Below are 25,359 nucleotides of genomic sequence, written 5' to 3'. Positions count from 1 at the left end.
GGTCCCCTAGTTCTTAGGCGACACCGCTTCTCTGGTCCCAAGGTACAATCTGGTCCCACAGTGGGGCTGTGTAACCTTTGAAATGGATGGCAAAATCACAAATAATGGTGATCCAAATCCATGTGCTGTTTGAAGGGAATGCTGCTTCATCCCCATAACATAATTGCGGTCAAGGGGAAGCAACAATATTGTAAGACATTCAAGAAGACCTGATCAATTCCCACACCCTGAGTCACATGAATCCACCAATTGAGAGCACTTTTACATAGGTGTCTAATGAATTGAACATTAAGTTATTTCTTTTTACTACTTTATTTGTAAGTATGTCTGTCATATTTGAACAGGTTCCCATGGCGAGTTCTATTTCATTCATTCAATCATATTTATTGAGCGCTTACTGTGTGCAGAGCACTGTACTAAGTGCTTGGGAAGTACAAGTTGGCAACATATAGAGACGGTCCCTACCCAACAGCAGGCTTACAGTCTAGAAGGAGGAGACAGACAACAGAATCAAACATATTAACAAGATAAAATAAATAGAATAAATATGTACAAATAAAATAGAGTAATAAATACGTACAAACATATATACATATGTACAGGTGCTGTGGGGAGGGGAAAGAGGTAAGGCGGGGGGATGGGGAGAGGAAGGAGGGGGCTCAGTGTGGGAAGGCCTCCTGGAGGAGGTGAGCTCTCAGTAGGACTTTGAAGGGAGGAAGAGAGCTAGCTTGGTGAACGGGCAGAGGGAGGGCATTCCAGGCCCAGGGGATGACGTGGGCTGGGGGTCAACAGCGAGACAGGTGAGAACAAGGCCCACCCACTGAGAAGGTTAGTGGCAGAGGAGCGGAGGGTGCAGGCTGGCCTGGAGAAGGAGAGAAGGGAGGTGAGGTAGGAGGGGGCGAGGTGATGGACAGCCTTGAAGCCGAGGATGAGGAGTTTTTGCCTGATGCGTAGATTGATTGGTAGCCATTGGAGATTTTTGAGGAGGGGAGTAACATGCCCAGAGCGATTCTGCACAAAGACGATCCGGGCAGCGGCGTGAAGTATGGACTGAAGTGAGGAGAGACAGGAGGATGGGAGATTGGAGAGGAGGCTGATGCAGTATTAAGTATTATTTCTTGATAATGCCCTCATTTTCTACAGCTCTTGAGAGAAATGCATTTCCCCTTGTTGGTATTGTTAATGAAACACTAAAACAGTGCTTAAGTAGTGCTTAAAATTGTGTTTTTCCTCATTAGAAATGTCTATCTCCAAAGGTCAACTACTGGGTATTTTTCTTTTTCAAAAGCCACTATCTATTTTATTTTATTTTTCTGGAATAAAATATAAATGAATAGATGTTATGCCCCAGCATATCATTTTATGAAGGAAAATATGAATTTAGAATCTCTGGACAGAGAAATTAGTGGGATATGTGTGTCAAAGTGTAACTAATTGTAATGTTTCTATGGTTTTCAGGGTGATATTTCTCACTGACATGACAAGACTAGCCATGGAGCATTTTAAAAGAGTAATATTTTCAGACACTAATACTCTTTTTTCATTAAACACTGATGCAAACTTAAATTATGTTAACACAGTGGGATAAATCAGTGGAGTCAAAGCAAGTGCTTTAAAGCTAAACTTACAAACCTGATAGCACACTAAGCGATTCAGGGCACAGTCATTAGATGCTCTTTGCTCAAAGATTTTTTTTCTGCTATAAAGCTCTCAGACTTACTGAAGTGCACTATAAATACGTCCTTCAGTGGGATTCATCATTAGCCTCATTTCTTTGCTTCCAAAGATGACTCTGCTGATTTCTATTTTGGACACACTGCTTAGGCAAATGCAGTCTATTCTTGGTCAAAAATATACTTTTTATCTACCTCTCACCTTTATAGAAAATTTGTGTGGCGTGCTGATTACCTATGATTATCCAGTTTTAGAGTGCTCATTAACTTGGTTATCCAATGTTTCACATTATTCATTCATTCATTCAATCATATTTATTGAGCGCTTATTGTGTGCAGAACACTGTACTAAGCACTTCGGAAGTACAAGTTGGCAACATATAGAGACTGTCCCTACCCAACAGTGGGCTCACAGTCTAGAAGGGCGAACATTAGACATCAACTGTGGAAGAAAATTTTGTGCATTTCCACCAGTGACATTTTTCCCATTCTTGAATTATTTTGAAGGAGAATTAGAATGTGTTATTTTCAATGAAAAAAATGTGTAGAAGGAAAAAAGCATTGCAGCTGACAGACTTTTAGAATTGTATTGCTTGTTTCTAATAGTGTTGCATGGATGTAATTATAATAAGACCAAGATTTTTTTCACATTTTGGGATTTTAAACGCAGTATTAGATTCATTACAGAAAACAGTTCTTAACTCAAGCTTGCACTTATAATGTATGCATTCAATGGAGCCTTCATCTCTTACACAATTTCTGAAATTTGACATGATGTTGGATTGCATTTTCAGACTTCCTGAAATGGTTTTCCAACCTTTTCTTAAAGATTTTTTATTTTATTTTTCTGGAATAAAATATAAATGAGTAGATGTTATGCCCCAGCATATCATTTTATGAAGGAAAATAAATACGATTGAATGAATGAATGAATGAATGAAATCATATCAATGTCTATTTAATTTTTATTTTTGATTTGAATTACTTTTGCTTTTTCATTGGGTAAGACTTCTGAGGCACTTCCCTTTTGAAAGTGCAGTGCTTCGAATTTCTCATGCTCTTGTAGATTTCGATCACGTTGTTTGATGCTTAAAGATAACATGTTATCAGCCTCTGGGAACCTTCCAGCTCAAAAGGCTGCACTGATCATCAAGGGTGGTTCATTCATTCATTCATTCATTCATTCATTTATTCATTCATTCATTCAATCGTATTCATTGAGTGCTTACTGTGTGCAAAGCACTGTACTAAGTGCTTGGAAGTTCAACTTGGCAACATAGACAACTCGGCAACTGTTGGGTAGAGACAGTTCCTACCCAACAACGGGCTCACAGTCTAGAAAGGTTAAATGCAGATGACTGCACTCTAGATTCAAAAAAAGAAGACATTTGAACAGTTTATATATGAATCATTTTGCAGATTTAGAGCTGAAGAAAATCAAAATTATAGAAAGAGAATAATCTAGTGGATAGAGATCCCATTCCTTCCTCTTACTACCCCTCTTCAACTCTTCCATCTTTCCCAGCAGAATCTCAGAGGGGAGATCTCCTTCCACCTTTCAAAATATGCCCCTTTCAACTGCGTCTATGACTCAATCCCTTCACACCTTGTCAAGATGCTTGGCGCCTCCCTTTTTCCCTACCTGACTGCCTTTTTCAGCTGCTCACTTTCCAATCACCTCTTCCCCACTGATTTCAAGCATGTTCATGTGTAATAATAATAATAATAATAATAATAATAATAATAATTGTGATATTCGTTAAGACCTGTTATGATAAGAGCTGTTATGTGCCAAGCGCTGTTCTAAGCACTGGGGTAGATACCAAGTAATCAGGTTGGACACGGTCTGTGAGTCTCTTGGGGCTCACAATCTTGATCCCCATTTTATAGATGAGGTAACTGAGGCACACAGACGTTTAGTGACTTGCCCAAGATCTAGATTCAAAAAAAGAAGACATTTGAACAGTTTATATATGAATCATTTTGCAGATTTAGAGCTGAAGAAAATCAAAATTATAGAACGAGAATAATCTAGTGGATAGAGATTCCATTCCTTCCTCTTCCTACCCTTCTTCAACTCTTCCATCTTTTCCAGCAGTATCTCAAGGGGAGATCTCCTTCCACCTTTCAAAATAAGCCCCTTTCAACTGTGTCTCTGACCCAATCAGACTTGTGGCAGAGCAGGGATTAGAACTCATGACTTCTGACCCCCAGGCCCATACTCTTTCCATTAGGACGTGCTGCAATCTCCCGTGACCCCACGGTACCTCCCAGTTATTGGCCATCTCCCTCTTTCCATTCTTCCTCAAACTACTGGAACCAACCCTCCACTTCCTCTCCTCCAATTCCCTCAAATAAAGCAGTTTCGTACTGTCACTGCAGTTTCTGTTTCCATTATTTCATTTCCTTCTGGAGTGTATTATTCAGGGCAGAAATCTCTTCATTCAGATGCTTTCAGAACATGAGAACTCATGTAAACCTGCATCATGCAGTCAAAAAAGGCACAATTAATGCTCTCAAATGGACGTTCTTTCAGCTTTTTTTTTAACCTCGCTTTTGTACCATTGCAAATACACCAGAACAAAAAACTAAGCATTTTAGCAAAGAGTATTACATCTTTTCCCCTGAAACCAATTCCACTTAAAAATGATACAGTTCTCTGAGTCACAGAGTCAATAAGTTTCTACAGAAAAAGTGTCAACTGCCTCAGTCATTGGCACGTTAACAATATTCACAATGAAGATACATGATTGTCTATGACATTGGAAACCAAACATAAGCAGCTGCATTTCTCCTAAGCGTCTCTTCCTATTCCTATTCAGTAAGGCTTAGAAGGTTAGCTCAATGCAACACCATTCTATGATATCCTCTGATTATTCCCCTGGAAAGTTCTATTCTACTGTTACTTAGTGGGACAGCATTTGACTGTCCCAGAAACTGGACTATCCAGCAATGAGTTCTCATTCACTTCCCTATGATCCAGTTAAAACTTATGTTGGGGTGAACGAATTACTTCACATGAAATGTGAGTTAAATTTTCTATATCTCCTTTGCCAACACTTTTATAGATAAACCAAATACATAGAAACCAACCTGTATGAAATACAATTGATTCAACAATTTTAAGAGAAAGGTGCCTACATCCATAATAATTTCATCATTTTAGTTTTCATTTATCTCTGTTCTGACTTTCGTGTATGTGGAATATTTTCACTTAAAAGGGAATTGAACGTACACTTAGTTGGGATATCTGATCATTGGTCAATATCCTCCTCATTTTCTAAAAGTTTTACTGATCTTACCACAATTTTTATTTGGTTTGGAGAACATATGGAAGTAATATGTGTGGGAGCTCTTTTCATTTACAGTGCATCTTGATGTTCTGTAATAAATGGTTAGCATTTGGAAAGAGGAAGTGTACTATATGGTAGGAGAGTCAGTGGGAGGGAGATAACAGAAAGTAACGATAATTTGTTAAAAAAGAGAAACTGGTTATACAAAGAAACTATTTGATCTTTTAGTTAATGATTTTGTATAAAAATGAACATACCGATTGATTTCTAAGGGGGATAATTTAGTAATGATAGCAGTAATTGCGGTATTTGTCAAGTGCTTACTATGTGCAAACTAGTGGAAAGAGCCCGGACTTTGGAGTCAGAGGTCATGGGTTCAAATTCTGGGTCTGCCAATTGTCAGCTGTGTGACTTTGGGTAAGTCATTTAACTTCTCTGTGCCTCAGTTACCTCAACTGTAAAATGGGGATTAATACTGTGAGCCCCCTGTGGGACAACCTGATCACCTTGTAACCTCCCCAGCACTTAGAACAGTGCTTTGCACATAGTAAGTGCTTAATAAATGCCATTATTATTATTATTATTATTATTATTATTATTATTATTATTACTTTACTAAGCTCTGGGGGAGATACAAGATAATCAGGTCCCTCATGAGGCTCACAGTCTAAGTAGGATCGGGAACAGGTACTGAATCCCCACTTTGCAGATTGAGGGAACTCAGGCATAGAAGTGTTGTGCCCAAAGCCACAAAACAGGTATGTTGTTAGAGTTAGGATTAAAACTCAGGTCCTTTGACTCCAAGGCCTATGATCTATCCACTAGGCAATGTTACTTCTGTAATTTCACTGGATTGCAAGTTCCCTAGTCTCTCGGGTTCCCCAAAGTATAACCACCTCTATGAACAATAACACTGCTATTTGAAGAAATAGCTGCCACACTTTTATCAGGCATTACTGTATTGAACTCTCTCAAGCTCTTAATAGGGGTTTGAGCTCAATAAATGCCATTGGTTGATAGAAAAAAATATATTTTCTAGTCTTTGTTTCTTTAGGTAGGTAGATTTTGGGGAAAAAGTATTGTCTCAAATTAAGTTATTTGGAGAAATGCAATTTGACTTGGAATTTTGAACTTGGGCAGAGATGGTCAAAACTCAAGAGATTTCGGACTGTCACATACTCAGTGCATGAATATCCTACAATGTATTTAAACACTCTCTGCTTCAGCTTTTAGAGAAATATTATTTAATTCAAGCTGTTGCCTTACATCACCCCTTATTTGTGCATATTAGTAATGGGTAATGAATGCATATTAAATGACATCATTAGGCTTAGTTTTATTAGTTATAAAAGTGTATAAAAGGACCTAGGCAGTAAGTAAGTTCATCTCTTATATACATTTAACTCTTCCATGTTATTGAGTGTCTTTATGGGTACCATTCAAAAGTACATCTATCCAATGGAATAGACTTTGGTCACGTTGTTATGACAAGGTCTCAAATTTAGAAATTATCAATTCACATGCACCTTATACCTTGAAAACAGTAGTAGTTAATTTTTTATTCATTGGGAGAGTTGGTTTCTTTTTCTATACTCTGATCAGCCCATATATAAATCAATGGTATTTTTAGAGCACTTACTGTGTACAGAACACTACACCAGGCACTTGGAAGAGTACAACATAACAGAGTTGGTGGACATGTTCCCTACTCACAACAAGCTTACAATCTAGAAGGGGAGATAATGTGATATGTCTAAGATTTTGCTGTCTTAAGAAGCAAAGTTTTAGTCAGGGAAATTTGAGACTTTCTGGGCCATGGTGTTTATTGAGATAAGGTACTTATCCTTTGGGGAACCATGTCCCACCTGATTAAGTGGTATGTATCGTAGTGCTTAGAAGAGTGCTTGGCACAGAGTAATCACTGAACACATACCATTAAAAAAAAGGAATGTGAAATAGGTAAGGGCTAGTGTGAGGAAAATGAATAAGGAGTCTAGTGAAAGATGGGTTTAACGTAATAAATGTGAGAGACCTGAGAGAAGGATGAATTTATTCATGTGAAAAGAAAGATCTAAGATCTAGAAAGATCACCAAGTTCTAAGTACTGGGAGATATACTAGATTGTGAGATCAAAGTCCATGTCCATATGAAGCTCACTTTCTATCTTATCCTACTGGACAGGTGAAGAAACTGAAGCTCAGAGTGGTCAAGTGACTTGCCCCACCATGCACAGTAGGCCAGTGGTGGAAGTGGAATTCAAACTCAGGTCTCCCGATTCCCAGGCCTGTGTTATTTCAAATAGATCAGAAAGCCTCCCTTCTAATGTTTTGTAATTGCCTCTTACTCCCACCCTCTCTCCTACCAGGAAATCTCCCCTCTCCACATCTGACTGACAACTGCTCTGCCCATCTTCAAAACCCTTCTAAAATCACTTTTTCTTCAGGATCACAGTTCCGTCAGGAAGCCTTGCCCACTAAGTTCCATTTCAGCATTTCAGTGCCACCTAAATATTTGAATACTCACATCTTAAAAGATATTGTTAGGCTTAGTTTTGTTAGTTATAAAAGTGTATAAAAGGACCTAGGTGGTAAGTAAGTTCATCTCTTATATACATTAAACTCTTCCATGTTATTGAGCATCTTTATGGGTACCATTCAAATGTGAGTCTATCCAATGGAATAGACATGGAAAAAAAACTATGGTATTACTTTCCCAAGAGTTCAGTACAGTTCTCTGCACACAATAGATATCCACACTGCTTGCTTGAAAACTCGGTGACTTTTCATATTCCCTGGGAGTGGCTTGGTCAGGCAGTGAAACAATTATATAATAATGGGAATAATTTAGTGAAATATAACTTATCAGGTGAAGGAGATTTGATTGTAGGAAAATTGGATATGTCCACCTGGGGCAAAATAGCAAAGGACCAGTATGCACTTATCATAGTGAAAACTTGTTCTAACAGAGATGATAGTACTAAATATATCACATAATAATTCCTGTCTCCCATGGCTAGAATTCTTGGGGGCGGAAGTCATGGCAACCATAATACAAGCATCCTGTAGAGCTGCTTTTGGAGATGTCTCTGAGCCCATGTCAGAATGAATCCCTATAATTTCTATTTCTGCGTAAGTTATCTACTAGGGTAGACTCTGCCATAAATAAGTCTGTAATCTCTCTCAACACCTGTATGGAATTTCACCATGCATGTGAGCTTATTTTGATGTGCCTCTTTATGAAAGAAATTAAGGGATAAGATGGACAGTGAACAGTTTTATTGTCAGCACTATAAATACCGTTTGGTTCACAATACTTTCAATATCTTAGTATACTTAGCATTTAATACAGTAGTTAAAACAAAATAAGTACTTCAGTGTAATTAATCATTCTAATATCTTAAAGTGAAAAAAAATTAATTGCAAACCATAGTGTTAAGCTAATGCTGTTTCTTCAAATATTACTATTAATCATCTAAATTAATTTCTTAAGTTAATATCTCCCACATTCACATAAAACAGATTTCATCTGATATCTTCCCATGGATTGCATTTTATTTATGATTTTATAGATGTTGTCAGCAAACACAAATAATCGAGTACAGAGTGTTAGTTACCATAGTTTAGGATGCATTTGAGATTAGGTCTTCATTTTGTAAAATTTTGCCTAAAATGTGTAACTTTTACAGAAGATTTGGTATTGACTGCAAAATTGATCATTTAGAATGCTAGAATTCTTCCCCTGTAGACTGTAAGCTAGCTGTGGGCAAGAATGTGTCTACCAACTCTTGCACTGTACTCACCCAAGTGCTTAGTATAGTGCTCTTCACACAATTGATTGATTGATTTAATTAATGTATAGTGGTCAGTGAATTGATTAGGGGGTTATTGCTTCCTAAAATCTTATGTAATTCAGACTCTTAGCAAATGGGCATTATTCTTTAAAAATCTTTAAATGACTCTTTCAAAGTATTTATGCAGAGTTTCGTTGCTTTATCCAGTTCTTTTCATGCTCATTCATACACACTATTGCAAAATGGCAAGCATTTTCCATATGAAGATGTGTGGTGAAAATTATGAGGTGATTAATAATTTAATATTCTGAATTTAGGAGTAAAGTCATAGAAGCCTTGTATGAGTGATATTGTTCAAAGTAAAATCTGTATTTTAAAAACGGTCTTATTTAGGAAAATATCTCTATTTTCCATTTCTTTTTAATTTCATTGCTCCCATTTGTTATCTGGAAGCGTTCACTGCTTAAACCTAAGATAATGCCTTATCATTCTTGGGGAATCAGGGGATGCAAAGTGCTTAAATTAATTGTTTTTTTCAATTTTGGTTTTTCTCATTCTGAAGACATTTCAGATGATAGCCCTTTATTCTTGAACAAATTTAGATTTGAGAAAAGCACTTTCATTCATTGAGAAAGAACCCAGAATACAAACCTTCATTCTGCATGTTCAGTCGACAAATTGTGTCACAGACATGAACCCATTGAAAGAAACACCCAAATGTGAGCACACATTGCACTACATTCCCTCTAGGCTGTAAGCTCATTTCAGGCAGGGAAAGTGTGTACCAACTCCATTACATTATACTCTCCCATGTGCTTAGTACAGTGCTAATCGACTGCTTTTAGGAGTGACTACTGTCCATAGGAATGCATAGAATAATGTATAGGTTTGGGCCACAAGTGACAAAATACAGATATTTGGAATAAGTAAAATATTAGAACATTTATTTGTTAGAAAGACAAATCTGCCATGTACGCAGTTCTATAATAATGCAGACATTCTGATCTTGCAAATTCACACTCCAATTAAACTATACTTTGTTGTCACCTCTCCTTCTTTTGTTCTCCCCCCCACCACTGCTCTCTTGACTTAGGACTCTCTCCCTTCCCAAATTTGACCAACCAACCACAGCATTCCCCACATCCAGTGCCCTCCAAATCCCACTTCCTTCTGTAAATCATCCACAATTAATTCCCTACTCAAGTCACAGAAACACTCCAGCAATCCTCAGTAATCTTATGTACCTAGTTATACCCAACCGAGCACATTTGTAGGTATTCTGTTCAGTCTCTCACTTTAATCACTTTTTAATATTCGCCTCCTTCATTAGAGTTTTATACAGCCTAAGCATTTAGCATGTTGTGTTGCATTCAGTGGGCAGTCAAATACTGTGTCTACTACATTCCATTCTGATGCTACAAGCATGCCCAACCATTTCATCCAAACCCAATGAATCTTTCAGGCAAATAGGCTCAAGTCACTGAACAATTATTTCCTGATTCCTAAACAATTGGCTAGACCAAACGGCTGTTTAAAAAATAAAAGAAAAAAACCTGGTATTGCAGAACTGAGTGTTCATAAGGCCTGTTAACGCAGAGCTTCTGGCAAATGCTACTTATTACTCAGCTTTGTGGAGTGATGGAGAATGTACCTAATGGTTTTCTTAAATCGATAAAATATGTCACTATTTTTGCTTGGCATTTCTTCTTGGATATCTGCAAACTATGAATTCTGTAAATGGTCTTTTTCACAGATTTCCAGTGAATTCTGGTCTCGTCCCAAAGTTTTTAATGAAGAATTAAGACAACTGCATTTGCAGCATTTGAGTTTTATCTTGGGGAGGATGGCAAACCTATCTCAGAGAATTAGGTGACTAGAAGGCTGAGTTCTAAAAATGTCCTATATATTTAGTGAAATTCATGTTATTACCCAGCAGGAGAATATATTCAGAAAGCATTTGTACTTCCTAATTTTACATCATTTCAAGCTGAACTGAACGTACTGTACGCTTTATCTTCTTACTTCGCCATTTTCATTTTCCATTTAATAGAACTTTGCAAGGACATTTTTCTTTTTTCTTTGGGTGGAATTTTACTTTCACACTATTTTAGGGTGAAAGAAGTCCTGATCGAAAAGTCGAATTGAAGTTAGAAAAACCTAATGAGATAAGGTATTTCTTGTAAAACATAACAAACCTAGAAAACTAGCAAAATACATATATAATCTATGAAATGTCAATCAATCTTTTCTTATATTTCCCAGCCACTAAAAACTCAACAACCAAATAGACATAGGAATTTACTGTTGCCTCCACAGGGACACTTTCTCTTCTATTATAGTTTTCACCTCTTTCTTATTGGATACGTCCCTGTTCCAAGTTGTCCGCTTGTGTGCACCGAAGATGACCAGCATTAATCCGTGTGAATGGTAGCGATTTTTCCTCTGGTCTCGAGCAGTAGATGGTGCTAATAGCAAAGGATCACCTTGTAGAGACCATAAAGTCAAAGCGATCTGCATCAGTGTTTTTATATTGAGTATTCATTATCAAAACTAAAGAAGTTTCATTTAAATTGAGTATCTCAATTCAGGTGAAAATAAGACCTATTTCTACTTTGGAGAAAAGGTGACTTTGGATGGACAAACTAAATGAATTCACCGAATTTAAATTGAATTTTATTACATATGCTTGGATTTTTTTGTGGATACTGCCAAATGATTTTTATAGAATAGATTTTCTCTCTTTAATGCCTCTCTAATCAGGGTACTTGTATTTTTCAGGGACGCTTTGAAAGCAGTGTGTCTAAAAAGAGGATTTATTTCTCATTAAACATTTGAAAAAAGAGCTATTCTCTGACATGAGAGTGAGGTGCTATGGTAACTCAACTATAATTTCTAAATAGAAGATGTCCTATGTTTTAGTGAGAAAAAATGCTTACTCTATATGGTTGTCACCTAGGTTCAACTGAAATTTAGCACATATATTATTCTACCTCTGAATATATACGCTTGGAGGGTAAACGTGCGAGCGTGTTATTTCCTGAGACTAGGAAAATAATATTCTTTTAAAATTAGGACTCATGTTAGGCTAAGCATTTCATTAGGGAGTCTACTCTTCAGGACAGATTTTCTACGCATATCTGTCTTTCTCTTTCTGAGAAGGAAACCATCTGAAATCTGAAAAATAGCTTGAGATATCTGCTTATCCTTAAGAATAACATTGGGAATAAAATATACATTACATTTTAGCAATCATGGTAAAATAATTGAATGGTATTATATGATTTTACTTCAAATGTATGAAATTCATTTTTTATACTCCCTGAAGAATAAAACAGAAAGAAGCTTGTTGTCCATGACATTAATTTACCCATGTTTTATTGCATTTTGAATTACAACTAACGACTCTGAATTAATGTTCCCTACTGAAAATGCAAAGCTTGTCCTCTAGACTGTAAGATCCTTGTAGGCAGGGAATATGTCAGTTATATTGTTGTGTTGTACTCTCCCACGCACTTAGTACAGTGCTCTGCACATAGTAGACATTCAATGAATATAATTAATTGCTTGAAAATACTGCATTTTTGCATTACCCAATAATTATTGTACAAAAAAGACTATAACATGAAAGTGAAATAGTGTCTCTTACAGATCACATGTACTAACCATGTATGAGCCATATATTAGCTCTGTTCACATTCCTGAGGAAGTATACTGCATTGTGCATGGAATGAGAAAACAACAGAGGAGAAGATGCATAATCTAGTGTGGAGAGAGTTTAGAACAGCATACCTGGAATGTAATATGGGTTATATGACCTTGAACAAGTCACTATTTCTGTTAGCCTCTATTTTTCCCATCTGTATGATGGGGATCATCCCTTTTTTTTTTTTAAAAAAAAGGACTTACTATGTGCAAAGCACTGTTCTACGTGCTGGGAAGGTTACAAGGTGATCAGGTTGTGCCACAGGGGACTCATAGTCTTAATCTCCATTTTACAGATGAGGTAACTGAGCCACAGAGAAGTGAAGTGACTTGCCCAAAGTCACACAGCTGACAATTGGTGGAGCCAGGATTTAAACCCATGACCTCTGACTCCAAAGCCCATGCTCTTTTCACTGAGCCACGCTGCTTTTCTTATCTCTTATCGCTAAAGAGAACGTTAGATACCTATCTTCTAATGAGAATAATAATTAATGAATGGGAGATTTTATTTAGGCCGGGATTTGTATTTGACTATTGATGTTATAATAATAATAGTGATGATGGTATTTGTTAAGTGCTTACTATGTACCAAGCACTGTTCTAAGCACTGGGGGAGAAAAAGATTATCCTGTTGTCCATGTGGGTCACACAGTCTTAATCCCTATTTTACAGATGAGATAACTGAGGCACAGAGAAGTTATGTGACTTACCCAAAGTTACACAGCTGACAAGTGGCAGGGCCGGGATTAGAGCCCATGTACTCTGACTTCAAAGACCGGACTCTTTCCACTAAGGCATACTACTTCTCTGTTGTGAGTCATTTCCCATAATGTCACCATATGCATACTTGGCTTTTGGGTCCTTCATTTCAGTAAGAGCTTTAAGCAATCAAGAAATAGTCATCCACCTGTAACGCAACACTACCCAAATATGATTAGATGGTACTCCAGAAGCAAATCTGGGGAGCAGGGAATTAATAAAAATAATCATATTGATAATAGTAACAATGATAAGTTCAAGCACTATAATAAGTGCTGCAATACAGACAATACAAGCAGATCAGACATTATCCCTGTCCTCCACAAGTCTTGCAGCCTAGGGGGAGGATGGCTAGTTATTGGGGAAGTAACATGGCTTAGTAGAAAGAGCACAGGCTTGGGACTCAAAGATCTTGTGTTCTAATCCTGGCTCTGCCACTGATCAGCCATTGATCAGCACATATCCTCTGCAAAGAGAACTCAAACTCCTATGTAATACTCTTACCAATTCTGACTGGAGGAACAAATGTAACCTTATAGACTGAATCCCAACTGGGTGGCTTAGTGTGGACAGCATTCTTGCCGAAGTGCATACTGAAAATGCACATTCATTGATTCAATTGTATTTATTGAGGGCTTAAGGTGTGCAAAGCACTGTACTAAGCACTTAAAACAGGACTGGGTTTAATAGTACTAGGAGAGAGAGAAATAAGTGGTTAAAATCATTGTCAGAGAAATTAATTCACTGCTACTTCCGCTATGATAAGATGGGGAAAAAAAATCTGTCCAGGTGGTTATAGTGAATGAAATTAAGAAGAAATAGGAAATTAAGAAATAAAATGAGAAGGATTTAAAAAAAACCCCGATACTTCCTTCTGGTACAGTTCCTTGCATAAGCAACATTACAGTTGTACTATCTGCATTAATCTTGTCCTCCCCAATCCATGACATCATTCACACCAAAAAAATTCTCAAAACCAGACTGTTGGCTGTGTAGGTTGCAATGGCTCCTTGAATGAAGTCTTATGTTTCTGCCCTTCCGTGCCTTAACCGAATTTCATGTAATCCCTTATGTTCTTAATGTAACATTTAAAAATATTGTCAATTATAGTGGTAATAATACTAAAATGCTAAATTGGATGGGTTGCTAAAACCTGGTAGTAGAGGAACAGTACTCAAATGATAAAGAAAAGGGGAACAATGACACTAAAACAGAATGAAATTAAACAGGGTTGGGTGCAAGGCGTTAGACCTAAGGACAAAATGCACAGAACTGGGAAAGAAAAGCAGGGCAGAAACATTAAAAAATTTGAAACAAGAAAAAAAAAATCTCACTGAGTGATAGAGAACTGTAGTACTTCTATTGAAAAGCAATTGCAGCAAAATAATATCTGTATATCTCAGTGGGAATGAAGCAGGCAGAGGTCTTAGCCATATTAGATTTATGAAATATCTGTTTTCCCCTCTAGATTGTAAACTCATGGGAGGGGAACGTGACTGCCAACCCTGTTATTTTGTACTCTCCCTAGCACTTAGTACAGTGCTCTTCACATAGTAAGTGCCCCAAAATACCATTGATGATGGTAATTATTCAGTTCAAGACAATTAAAAATGTTGGTGAAACACTAAGGGGCTAGGGACTGTGTTGTAAACTAAATTAGTTCACTAATTGGAAAACGGTTTTAACCTACAGAAGAGATAGATGAAGGTGTCTTAGCTGCCTTGATTGATAAATCATTCCCATTTATTGAATACCTCCAATGTGCAGAACACTCTGCTGAGAATTTGGAAGAGTACAATGAAGCCAAGAGATGTGATCCCTACTTTCGATAATCTAACAATCTAGCAGATTTCAGAAGGTAGCAAAGGAAGGAACCGGGGTATGTACAATAACATAGTACTTAGTAATAGGTGATTTCAGAAAGGCTGTAGATGGGAGAGGATTTGATGGGATAAGAGAGTCCAGGCATGAAGAAGAGATAGGCGGTAAGAGAGATCACAAAATGAGGCAAAGTGAGTTGGGAAGGAGTGAAATGTGCAGGTTGAATGTGGTGGGAGGAATGGATAAGTAGGAGGGAGAGAAAACTTGTTTAATGCTGAGTCACAAGAAGAACCTCTATCAGATAATGATTAGAAGCCAATTGTTGCTGCATTCACTGAGGTCTTTAAAAGAGAAGAAAAAATGTCTGATAAAACACTGTTTCCAAGGATGGTCTGGGTTCCACTGGACATGTTTCCAAGGATGGTTTGGGTTCCTCCAACCCTAGAGATGTTTAAAAAGAGAATAAATAATCATTTCAATTCACCTTCCTAGAGACAGAGGGCTGGAAATGAGTGTCACTTGAACTCCCTTTTAGGTTTCTCAGTCTATGGTTTTAAGACAATGGCAGACATTTTAGCTTTATGACTCCTATTCAACTGGGAGTTAGCAATAGGCTCAGCTTTCCAATAATTATTGGCAGCGTAGCCCCCCACAAAGTAAGAGGAGTAAAATTGTCAAATTTTCTGAGACTCATTGGCCTCAGGATAGTCAACATAAAATATATTGCTTATTCTTAGCAATTAAGTTGCAGGATAGAAATGAAGAGGGAGTCGATGAAACAATTCAGGGACATAGTTGCAGTTTATAGCATCACCTCCTTGGCTGACCAAATTGCAATACGGCTGATGTTTGTAAACACAGACACTCATTTTCCTTTCTGGCTATGGGAAATGTTTCTGGAAAGTATCCAGTTAGGATGATATCTTTAAAAATGGACAAAATTACTCTTCATGTCTGAATGCTGTCCTCCTCAAAACTTAATGCATAGAATGTTATTTTTCACTAGTGGTCAAGACATTAACGTTACCCTTGGGACAGAGTTGTATCTCATTCAAAACAAAACAAAAACAAAGGAAAACTACTGAAAGTTGATTTGCTTGTTGTATAAAATGTCTCGGGCCAAAAAAAATCATGATTCCTACAAAAAAAACCCTCTAAGATGGGAACTCAGTAGCACCATTCATTTAGAGAAACACACAGACATTTGTTATGCTTTAATATGGCTCGTAGTCATTCTGTACTTGGATGAGCCAGCTGGACGAGTCGCCCTTAAAGGATCACAAATTGTTAGCATTGTTCTATTCCCGAAATATAACCAAGCACTGCAATATCACGATCTGTGACAACTGGGATATGTTTGAACTGTTGAGACATTGCGTTACATACAGGAAGATAGTCCAGTTAAATCTATTACTTGTTTAAAAGTGTTTTCTATTTGATGATTGAGGGGATAGGTGGGGCAATCCTTTTAGAGAAAATATTAAAATATATAAGATACCTAATTTGTTCTGTTTCCAGGTAGAAAACACTTTGCCCTCACTTCTGGGAATGTGTAACCCCAAAAGTCCAAAAGCCCTTCAGTTCTACTTTTATTTTTAACACAGGTTTGGGAACCTCTTCTCGGTGCTTCCCAAATCTCTGCTTCTTCATTACTGCCACCACCCTCTGACTGATGTCCAGGCATTGGAACTCTCCAGAAACCCTTCCCCTGGCTGCACAAAGTGGCATGTGAATGGAATTTCAATTTTAATCCAGGGCAGAATGATAGATTACCCTACGAAACCAAGGGATGTAAATGTATGATGATGAGGGAATTTCCAGTCAAGAATGATGGAAGGGACTTCAGAACCAAAAAGCTTAGTGAAGGAATAATTGCAATGCTAAAGTTTGGGTGTGGTGCCACTCAAAGTCTCTTATCCTTGCCGTTTGTAATTCTGGTAGGGCACATAATGCAATAAACAGGAAAATGGGCAGAGGTTCATTGTGAAGGGCACAAAATGATTTTTTACATGCGGGAGCCATTTTGGCAGAAATAACCACAGATTTCTACTATCACAACTCCATAAGCAAGCAGCTGGTTTCCTTAGCAGCCTCTGTGTTCTTCACTGCCCACGTTAACAGGCTATTTTTCAGGATTTCTGCTTGGGCTGTCTAGATAATGAACTGTCTTAGGTATTTTCTCCATAAGAAACCTCTGATGGCCTAGCCCCAAGGCAAACCATAAGCAAGAATCCAACTCGCCTGATTCTCAGAGTGGTGCACTTTCCCCTGGACCAAAAGAATGGTATATATTTATGAAAAAAGAAATCTGGATCAAAATATGTCCTTTTAACTACTGACGCTATAGCTTTTTTTTATGAAGACATTTTAAGGGTAAACTTCATTAGCAAAACAATTACTAAATCTGTTTTTCAGAGATTGATCATTCATTCAATTGTATTTATTGAGTGCTTATTGTGCGCAGGGCACTGCACTTGGAAAGTACAATTCAGCAACAGAGACAATCCCTACCCAACAATGGGCTCCCAGCCTAGATAATTAAATTATCAAATTTACTACACAATTGAAACATGCCACAAAGTAGCAGTACATATGCATCATGTGTTTGATTTACCCTGATTTGGCCGGTTCAGGTCATCTGCTTTAGAAACTGAAGTTCTGAGTTTTAAGCATGCTTCAATTTATAGACATGTAAAAGTGTTCTTTAAGAATGCTACTTATCTACAGGATAAATCAGTCCCTTCTTTATCCTGACTGTTAACACCCTGAACTTTACCGATAATATATGAAAAATTATAATTTTTGCTGTAAATATAGCAGAAAAGAACTGATATTGTCTACAGAAAATTGGATTGCAAAATCTTTGAGAGCAGGGTCAAGTCTACTCATTCTAAAAGTATTCTCCCTAGTGCTGGATACACTTTTCTGCAGAGAGCAAGCATACAATAAATATTATGGATTGCATTAATATCATAAAATAGACGGTGGCCTGGCTGGAACACACCTGTCAGGGTGTCTTAATTTTCTGAAAATTAGCTACTTGCACTGTGTTGCAATTCAGCACTGGTTGGGTTTGTTAATTGTTCCAGAGTCCTGTTCAACTGCTCAGTCATTCTGTTTGCCTAAGAACATAATAAGACTTTGTTAAATTTGGCAAATACCTCCTCTGATACTTGCTGATTAGGAATTTTAAGTGGCTGTTGCCTGTAGGGAGAAAGCAAGAATCTATTTTTTTTTCCATTCCGGTCCCATTTTGCTATCATGTGGCCAATTACGGGTAATAGGGGTTATAGGAAATGGGATGAGGTAGTCTGGGGAAACCAGTGGGCGTAGAAACCTTAGGTCAAACCACTGGGAAACAATCTAAGGCCTGGGAGATGCACTTTGGTACAGCAGCGTCATTGCACCTCAACATCATGATTTAAAGAACCAAGGAAAGAAATTTGGATATTCAGGATTAACATGAGCTTAGTCCAACCTGAGGCAGTCACATTGAAATATGTTAGTGTCGATAACCTCATCACATGAGTGAGTTCCCAGAACTGCAAGAGAGAATTAGATTGGGCAATCTTAAATCCTGCTCTACACATTTAAATGACTGTACTGATTCTCTTGCTGATCTATCATAGTTCTTTTTAAAAAGCTGCTGTCAGGCCAAGTTCACCCTTCTTCAGTGCAGTATTTTGGTTTGTGTTTGTTATGCATACAAGCTAAAGTATTCCAAGACTCAAATCTCCCAAGTGCTATCATCTATTTCTAGCCTAGATAGCTTTGTAACAAAGCAACCCCAAAGCGACATAAAATACTGTACCTATTGTGGAAAACAATTATGGCTGTTGTGAAGACTTTGCCTTGGATTTTTAGCCCACAAAAGCATAGAAGTATTTTTAATGGTGGCTTTATGAATGGAAAGTTTTTCTGTAGCTAGGATTTTTATGTCAACAATAGATGTTCTGTGCAGAGAGCTATTTCCCATATACCATTAAGCATACTTTAATACTGGGTATTTTGGTTCTTTATTTTAATAAGACTTTTAAGCTTCAAAGGAACCGTAATCAATATGTGAGATGCAATATTACCCAGTCTCTATGATTACAGGACACAGAGGACACTAAGGATGTAACTTCATATCTTATAAAAAATGAATTGAATTTATTATTTATTCATTCATTCCATCATATTTATTGAACTCTTACTGTGTGCAGAGCACCAGACTAAGCGCTTGGGAAGTAAAAATTGGCAACATATAGAGACGGTCCCTACCCAACAACGGGCTCACAGTCTAGACGACAAAAGACAAAAGACTTGTTTTTAATATTTTAGAGAGGAAATCCCAGAATAACTTCTTAAATTTCTTTCTCCTTCTATATGATGGGAGACATGACACTGTGACACTCTTCCCATGTCCTGTTCTCCCCAGCACATAGCCAGCCTCCTCTGGTGTGACCTAATCCTAACTCAGGATCCTTTCCCATCCTTCCTTGTGTCCTGTGGATTTTCAGGTTCACAGCATGAGCTCTTCCCATGTCCTGCTCTCCTCAGCACATAACCGGCCTTCTTTTGTCCCACTAATTCCTCTGTAATTCTTCTCTGTTATTGGCTCAGCTATTTACACTTCCCTCCATGTTGGATGCCATAGATATCTTCCTTTCTCCTCCTCCTCTTAAGTGTGTGGTCACTGGAACTGACTGTCACACTTAGAGTCTTCTTTATTGAAAACAAGGAAAAAGAAAAAAAACTATAGTCAGTCAATCGATGGTATTTTTAGAGCACTTACTGTGTTCAGAACACTATACTAACTGCTTGGGAAACTACCAACAAGTTGGTAGATAGGCATGGGTTAATGGGAAAAATGTCACTTCAAAGCAAGAAAATTATCCATGTTCAGATTCTTAAGTAAGATGTTTCCATCCCATTTAAGCTCTCTTAATTTGCTGTCAAACACATGAAGGTGTTTGGGTGCTCGTGGATTTTTTTCATACATAGCAGATGTTGTTATGTCCTAGGGAGAAGGAATACCCTGGAAAATTTTAACAAAATGATAAAATTATGAGATTTGATGGGAAGCCCTTCCTTTTAACTTAAATTGATATTTTAATGTTTGTGTAGCTCTTACATTGATGTCATAAACACAGCAGTTTAGCATGACAAAATTCCAGTCCCTTTGACTTGTGGATGACAGTTAGATAAGTAGTATTGATGCTGTACATGGGCAGAGAGCCATTAATGTGTCATAAACTCAGCAAGTTAATATGTCATAACACCCGTCTCTTACATTTAGTAGTTGCAGTTAGTTTGGATAGTAAGGTTCCCCTTTTAAATATGAGCATAGAGGAGCAACTACCCTAAGAATGATCAAATTATCTATAGAGAGCTATGATTAATGTGCAACATTTACTCTAGTATTTGTCAAGAAATGATTTGAGATTTTTTTAAAAAAAACTCAATGTTCACTTGCTTCCTTAGTCCTTGATTTATTTTCAGCCCGATAGTTGAAACTCAGAATGGAAGAATTTGAACGATCTGGATTGTATTTCTCACTTACCTTAGCTTGCCATGTGTTGGGTGACCTGGGAATTTTTTTTTTGAGTTTTATAACAAATGTGTTTATCATTTTAGGTATACCATACTGAGTCTTATTAATGACAACAATAATAATAATAACAATAATAATGGTTTTTGTTAAGCACTGACTATGTGCCAAGCATGGTACTAAGCTCTGTGTGGATACAAGCAAATCGGATTGGACACAGTCCCTGTCCTACATGGGGCTCACAGTCTCAATCCCCATTTTGTGGTAACGTAACTGAGGCACAGAGAAGTGAAGTGACTTTCCCAAGGTCACGCAGCAGACATGTGGCCGACTAGGGATTAGAACCTATGACCTTCCGATTCCCAAACCCACACTCTCTCCACTGCATCGTGGTGTTTCTCTTAAGTAACACAGAACTGTAGATTTCTGTAGATTGCACCTATTCTCCATCTGGCATAGGGAGAGAAAAGGCTGCAGACAATTGTGGAGGGAAGATCAAATGGCTGGAAGTGGAAGAAGAAGGAAATAATAGATTTGCCTTCTTCTCAGTCCCCTTCCAGTGACCATCTCTTATGCAAAGAGTAAGTCATAAAAGAGTAAGCCAGTAGTGGTTCGAAATTCTGCTCAAGTCATGTCCACACAGAACCAACGAACAGTTAGGTAACAGGCCCCTTTTGTCCATATTTCTACTCTCTGCCTCTGCAATATTCCAACCCAATTTGGAGCTGCGTTTTTGGCAAGTGGTGTGGGTAGCAGTGCATACTAATGCTACTAGGAGCAGAAATATATCTTCTTCAAATGGAGAGCAAGGGTTATCGTCGACTGGTTTTCCCTTCTCACCTTATTAGGAAGCTTTGCTTCGCCCTTAAATAGCCTCACGGGGAGAGATTAATTAAGTGATGTTCAAACTTGAATCTCCACATTAAGAATGTAAAGCTATCGCTGAAATGCTAGCAACAGAAACTGTGTATGAATAGAAACTACATATTTTTCATTGACTAGGTTATTAGTATGCTGTCTCCAGTTAGGGCTACTTGAAACTGAATAAAGTTGTGGAAAACTTGAGAAAACCCCAGAATAAGGCGAGAAAATTGATTCAGTCTCAGGGAAGATTATTTAAGGAATTGAAATTAGTATCATTGTCAGTGGTATTTATTGAGAGCCTACTGTATGCAGAGCACCATAATCAATTACTTAATTGTATTTATTAAGCATTTACAGTGGGCAGAATACTCTACTAAATGATTGGAGGAAAATATTCAGTTGATAGACACAATCTCCGTGAACAAGGAGTTTACAGACTATGGGGGAAGACGGATATTAAAATAAACTACACACTGGGGAAATAGAAGAAAATAGAGATATATACCTAATGCTATGATGCTGAAGATGAGATGACTAAAAGGTGTTAAGGAGTAGGGATCCAAGTGCATAGATGACACAGAAAGGAAAGGAAATAAGGGAAGTAGTTTTAGGGAAACTTCTTGGAAAAGGTATGATCGTAGGAAGGTTTTGAAGGTGGGTAAAATAGTGGTCTGTCTAATATGATAGGGAGGGCATTCCAGACAAGAGAAGATTGTTTTGACGACTTGACACCTGTCCGCATGTTTTGTTTTGTTGTCTGTCTCCCCCTTCTAGACTTTGAGCTTGTTGTTGGGTAGGGACCGTCTCTATATGTTGCCAACTTGTACTTCCCAAGTGCTTAGTACGGTGCCCTGCACACAGTAAGCGCTCAATAAATGCGATTGAATCAATCAATGAATGAAAGTGTCAGCGGCATGATGGATGAGACTGAGGTAGAATGGGTGCATTACCATTACAGGAACAAAGTTTGTAGGTGGGTTGTTGTAGAAAATCAGTGAGGTAAGTTGGGGGCAGTGAGGTGAGTTAAGGCTTCACTGTCGATGGTAAGGAGTTTCGGTTTGATGCGTAGGTGGATGGGCAACCACTGGAGGTTCTTTAGTGAGAAATGAGAAGAAATGAACTGAACATGTTGTTTTAGAAAAATTCATTCATTCATTCATTCAATCATATTTATTGAGTGCTTACTGTGTGCAGAGCACTGTTTTGATATTAATTTAAATTCCTTAAATAATCTTCCCCGGGATTGAATCAATTTTCTTGCCTTATTCTGGGGCTTTCTCAAGTTTTCCACAACTTTATTCAGTTTCAAGTAGCCCAAACTGGAGACAGCGTCCTAATAACCTAGTCACTAAAAAATATGTAGTTTCTATTCATACACAGTTTCTATTGCTAGCATTTCAGCGATAGCTTTACATTCCTAATGTGGAGATACAAGTTTGAATGTCACTTAATTAATCTCTCCCTGTGAGGCTCTTTAAGGGCTAAGCAAAGCTTCCTAATAAGGTGAGAAGGGAAAAACCAGTCAACGATAACCCTTGCTCTCCATTTGAAGAAGATATATTTCTGTGCTTGGGAAGAACAAGTTGGCAACATATAGAGACGGTCGCTACCCAACAACGGGCCTCACAGTCTAGAAAAATGATCCAGGCTGCAGAGAAAAGAATGGACTGGAGTGGGTGGAGACTGGTGGAAGGGCAGTCAGTGAGGAGGTTCATCCAATAGTCAAAGTACTACTACTACTACTACTACTACTACTACTACTACTACTACTACTAACTATAATAATAATAGTGGTACTTGTTAAGTACTTACTATGTGTCAAGCACTATACTGAGCACTAGGATAGATACAAGATCCCCTCCCCCCATTTTCCTCTCCTCCTCTTTCCCTCCCCATTAACCCCCCTCCGCTCTACCCCCTTCCCCTCCCCACAGCACTTGGGTATATTTGTACATATTTATTATTCTATTTTATTAGTGATATGTACATAACTATAATTCTATTTATTCTGATGGTATTGACACTTGTCTACTTGTTTTGTTTTGTTGTCTGCTTCCCTCTTCTAGACAGTGAGCCCATTGTTGGGTAGGGGCCATCTCTATATATTGCCGATTTGTACTTCCCAAGCTCTTAGTACAGTGCTCTGCACACAGTAAGCGTTCAATGATTACAAATGAATGAATGAATGAGTACAAGATAATCAGGTCGCGCATGGGGCTCACTGCCTAAGAAGGAGAGAGAATAGCTACTGAATCCTCATTGAATAAAGAAGGGAACTGAGGCACAGAAAAGTTAAATGGCTTGCCTAAGGTCAATCATTCATTCAATCATATTTATTGAGTGCTTACTGTGTGCAGAGCACTGTACTAAGTGCTAGTACAGTGACCCTATGTACTACATACATACAGTACTATGTGACCCTACTAAGGTCACATAGTAGACAAGTGGAAGAGCCAGAATTAGAATTCAGGTCTTCTGATTCCTAGGCCCATGCTCTTTCGAATAGGCCACAGTGCTTCTCCTCCATCCTCCTCTTCCAAGCACTTTGAACAGTATTCTGTGAGCCCGCTGTTGGGTAGAGACCATCTCTATATGTTGCCAACTTGTACTTCTCAAGCACTTAGTATAGTGCTCTGCACACAGTAAGTGCTCAATAAATGCAATTGAATGAACATAAGTGCTCAGTAAATACCAGAAATGGAAGTAGTTTTACCAGAGATAAAATGGTCTTTCTTGGTGCTCTTATTTAGTCTTCAGTTGGTGCTCCATATACCTAGTGGTCCCAGTATTACCATGATTTTCGGAGTCAAGAATTACTCTCTCCCACAAAACACTTACTACTCATGATGGGTTTGGTATCCTCTTTAGACTCTATCTGCCCCTGGCAAACTCTGTGCACACTGAGTCAGGATAAAAGCTTCTCCTGAAACTTAATGGCCCCTTTTCACTGACATGGCCGAAACAACTGCATTGGTTTAGGCCCCCAGACCTGTTTTGTGACCTTTGGGCACTTCACTTGTCATCTCTGTGCCTCAGTCTCCTCATCCACAAAATGAGAATGACATTCCTGTGTTTCCTTCTCCTTAGACTGTGATCCCCAAATGGTACAGGGACTGTGTCCAATCTGATTGTCTTGCATCTAACCCGATCCATGTCATGTACTAAAGCATTGATCAAATACCACAATTCTTCTTCTTCTTCTTCTCATTATTTTTAGCTGGACAACAGAAATGGGATTTGATGCTAAGCACGTCTTTTGTCAATTCAACATTGACAATGATTAGGTTGAGTCAAACAGGATTGTCCTAGTGTAAGCTTACATCTCTGGGTTTGTTTCTTGACTGGCCTGTATTTCTGATTAGTAGTGCCTTGTTTTGTGTTATTCTGGCTGTGCTGGAAACTTGCCTTTCTCCTAATTCCCCACTGTCAGTTTGCCTAGGTTTTGGTACACCCTCAAACATCAAAAGAGGCACTATTTCTAGGGAACTGAGTTGGAGGTATGAAAGCTTGAAATAGTGAAAGGGATCTTTATTGAGCACCTAAAGCGTGCAGTACACTGTACCAAAAACTATAACAGGACCCCTTCCCCACCCACAAGGAGCATACACCATTTTGACACCTTGACATCGGGGTGCATTAATTCAGTTGTATTTATTGAGCGCTTGCTGTGTACAAAGGACGGTACTCTCTGAATTGGCACCAAAAATGTTAGTCTTGTTTCTATTGAACTAACTCTCTGCTAACATTATATTGGCATCTAATTAGATTGAAACCCTATCAAGATCTCAGCAGGAATCTCTGTTGGCTACATCCCTGCTCTCACATAAAACAATCTCTCAAACTAACTCAACGCCTGACCATCAACTGGTTGGATCTTAACTCCCTGCTTCTTTTTTTCCATTAAACCATTTCCTACAGGCTTGT

The sequence above is a fragment of the Tachyglossus aculeatus genome, chromosome X1 (assembly GCF_015852505.1).
Source record: "Tachyglossus aculeatus isolate mTacAcu1 chromosome X1, mTacAcu1.pri, whole genome shotgun sequence".
NCBI classification, from domain to species: domain Eukaryota; kingdom Metazoa; phylum Chordata; class Mammalia; order Monotremata; family Tachyglossidae; genus Tachyglossus; species Tachyglossus aculeatus.
The sequence above is the reverse complement of the archived record's forward strand: the minus strand, read 5'-3'. Positions refer to the sequence as shown.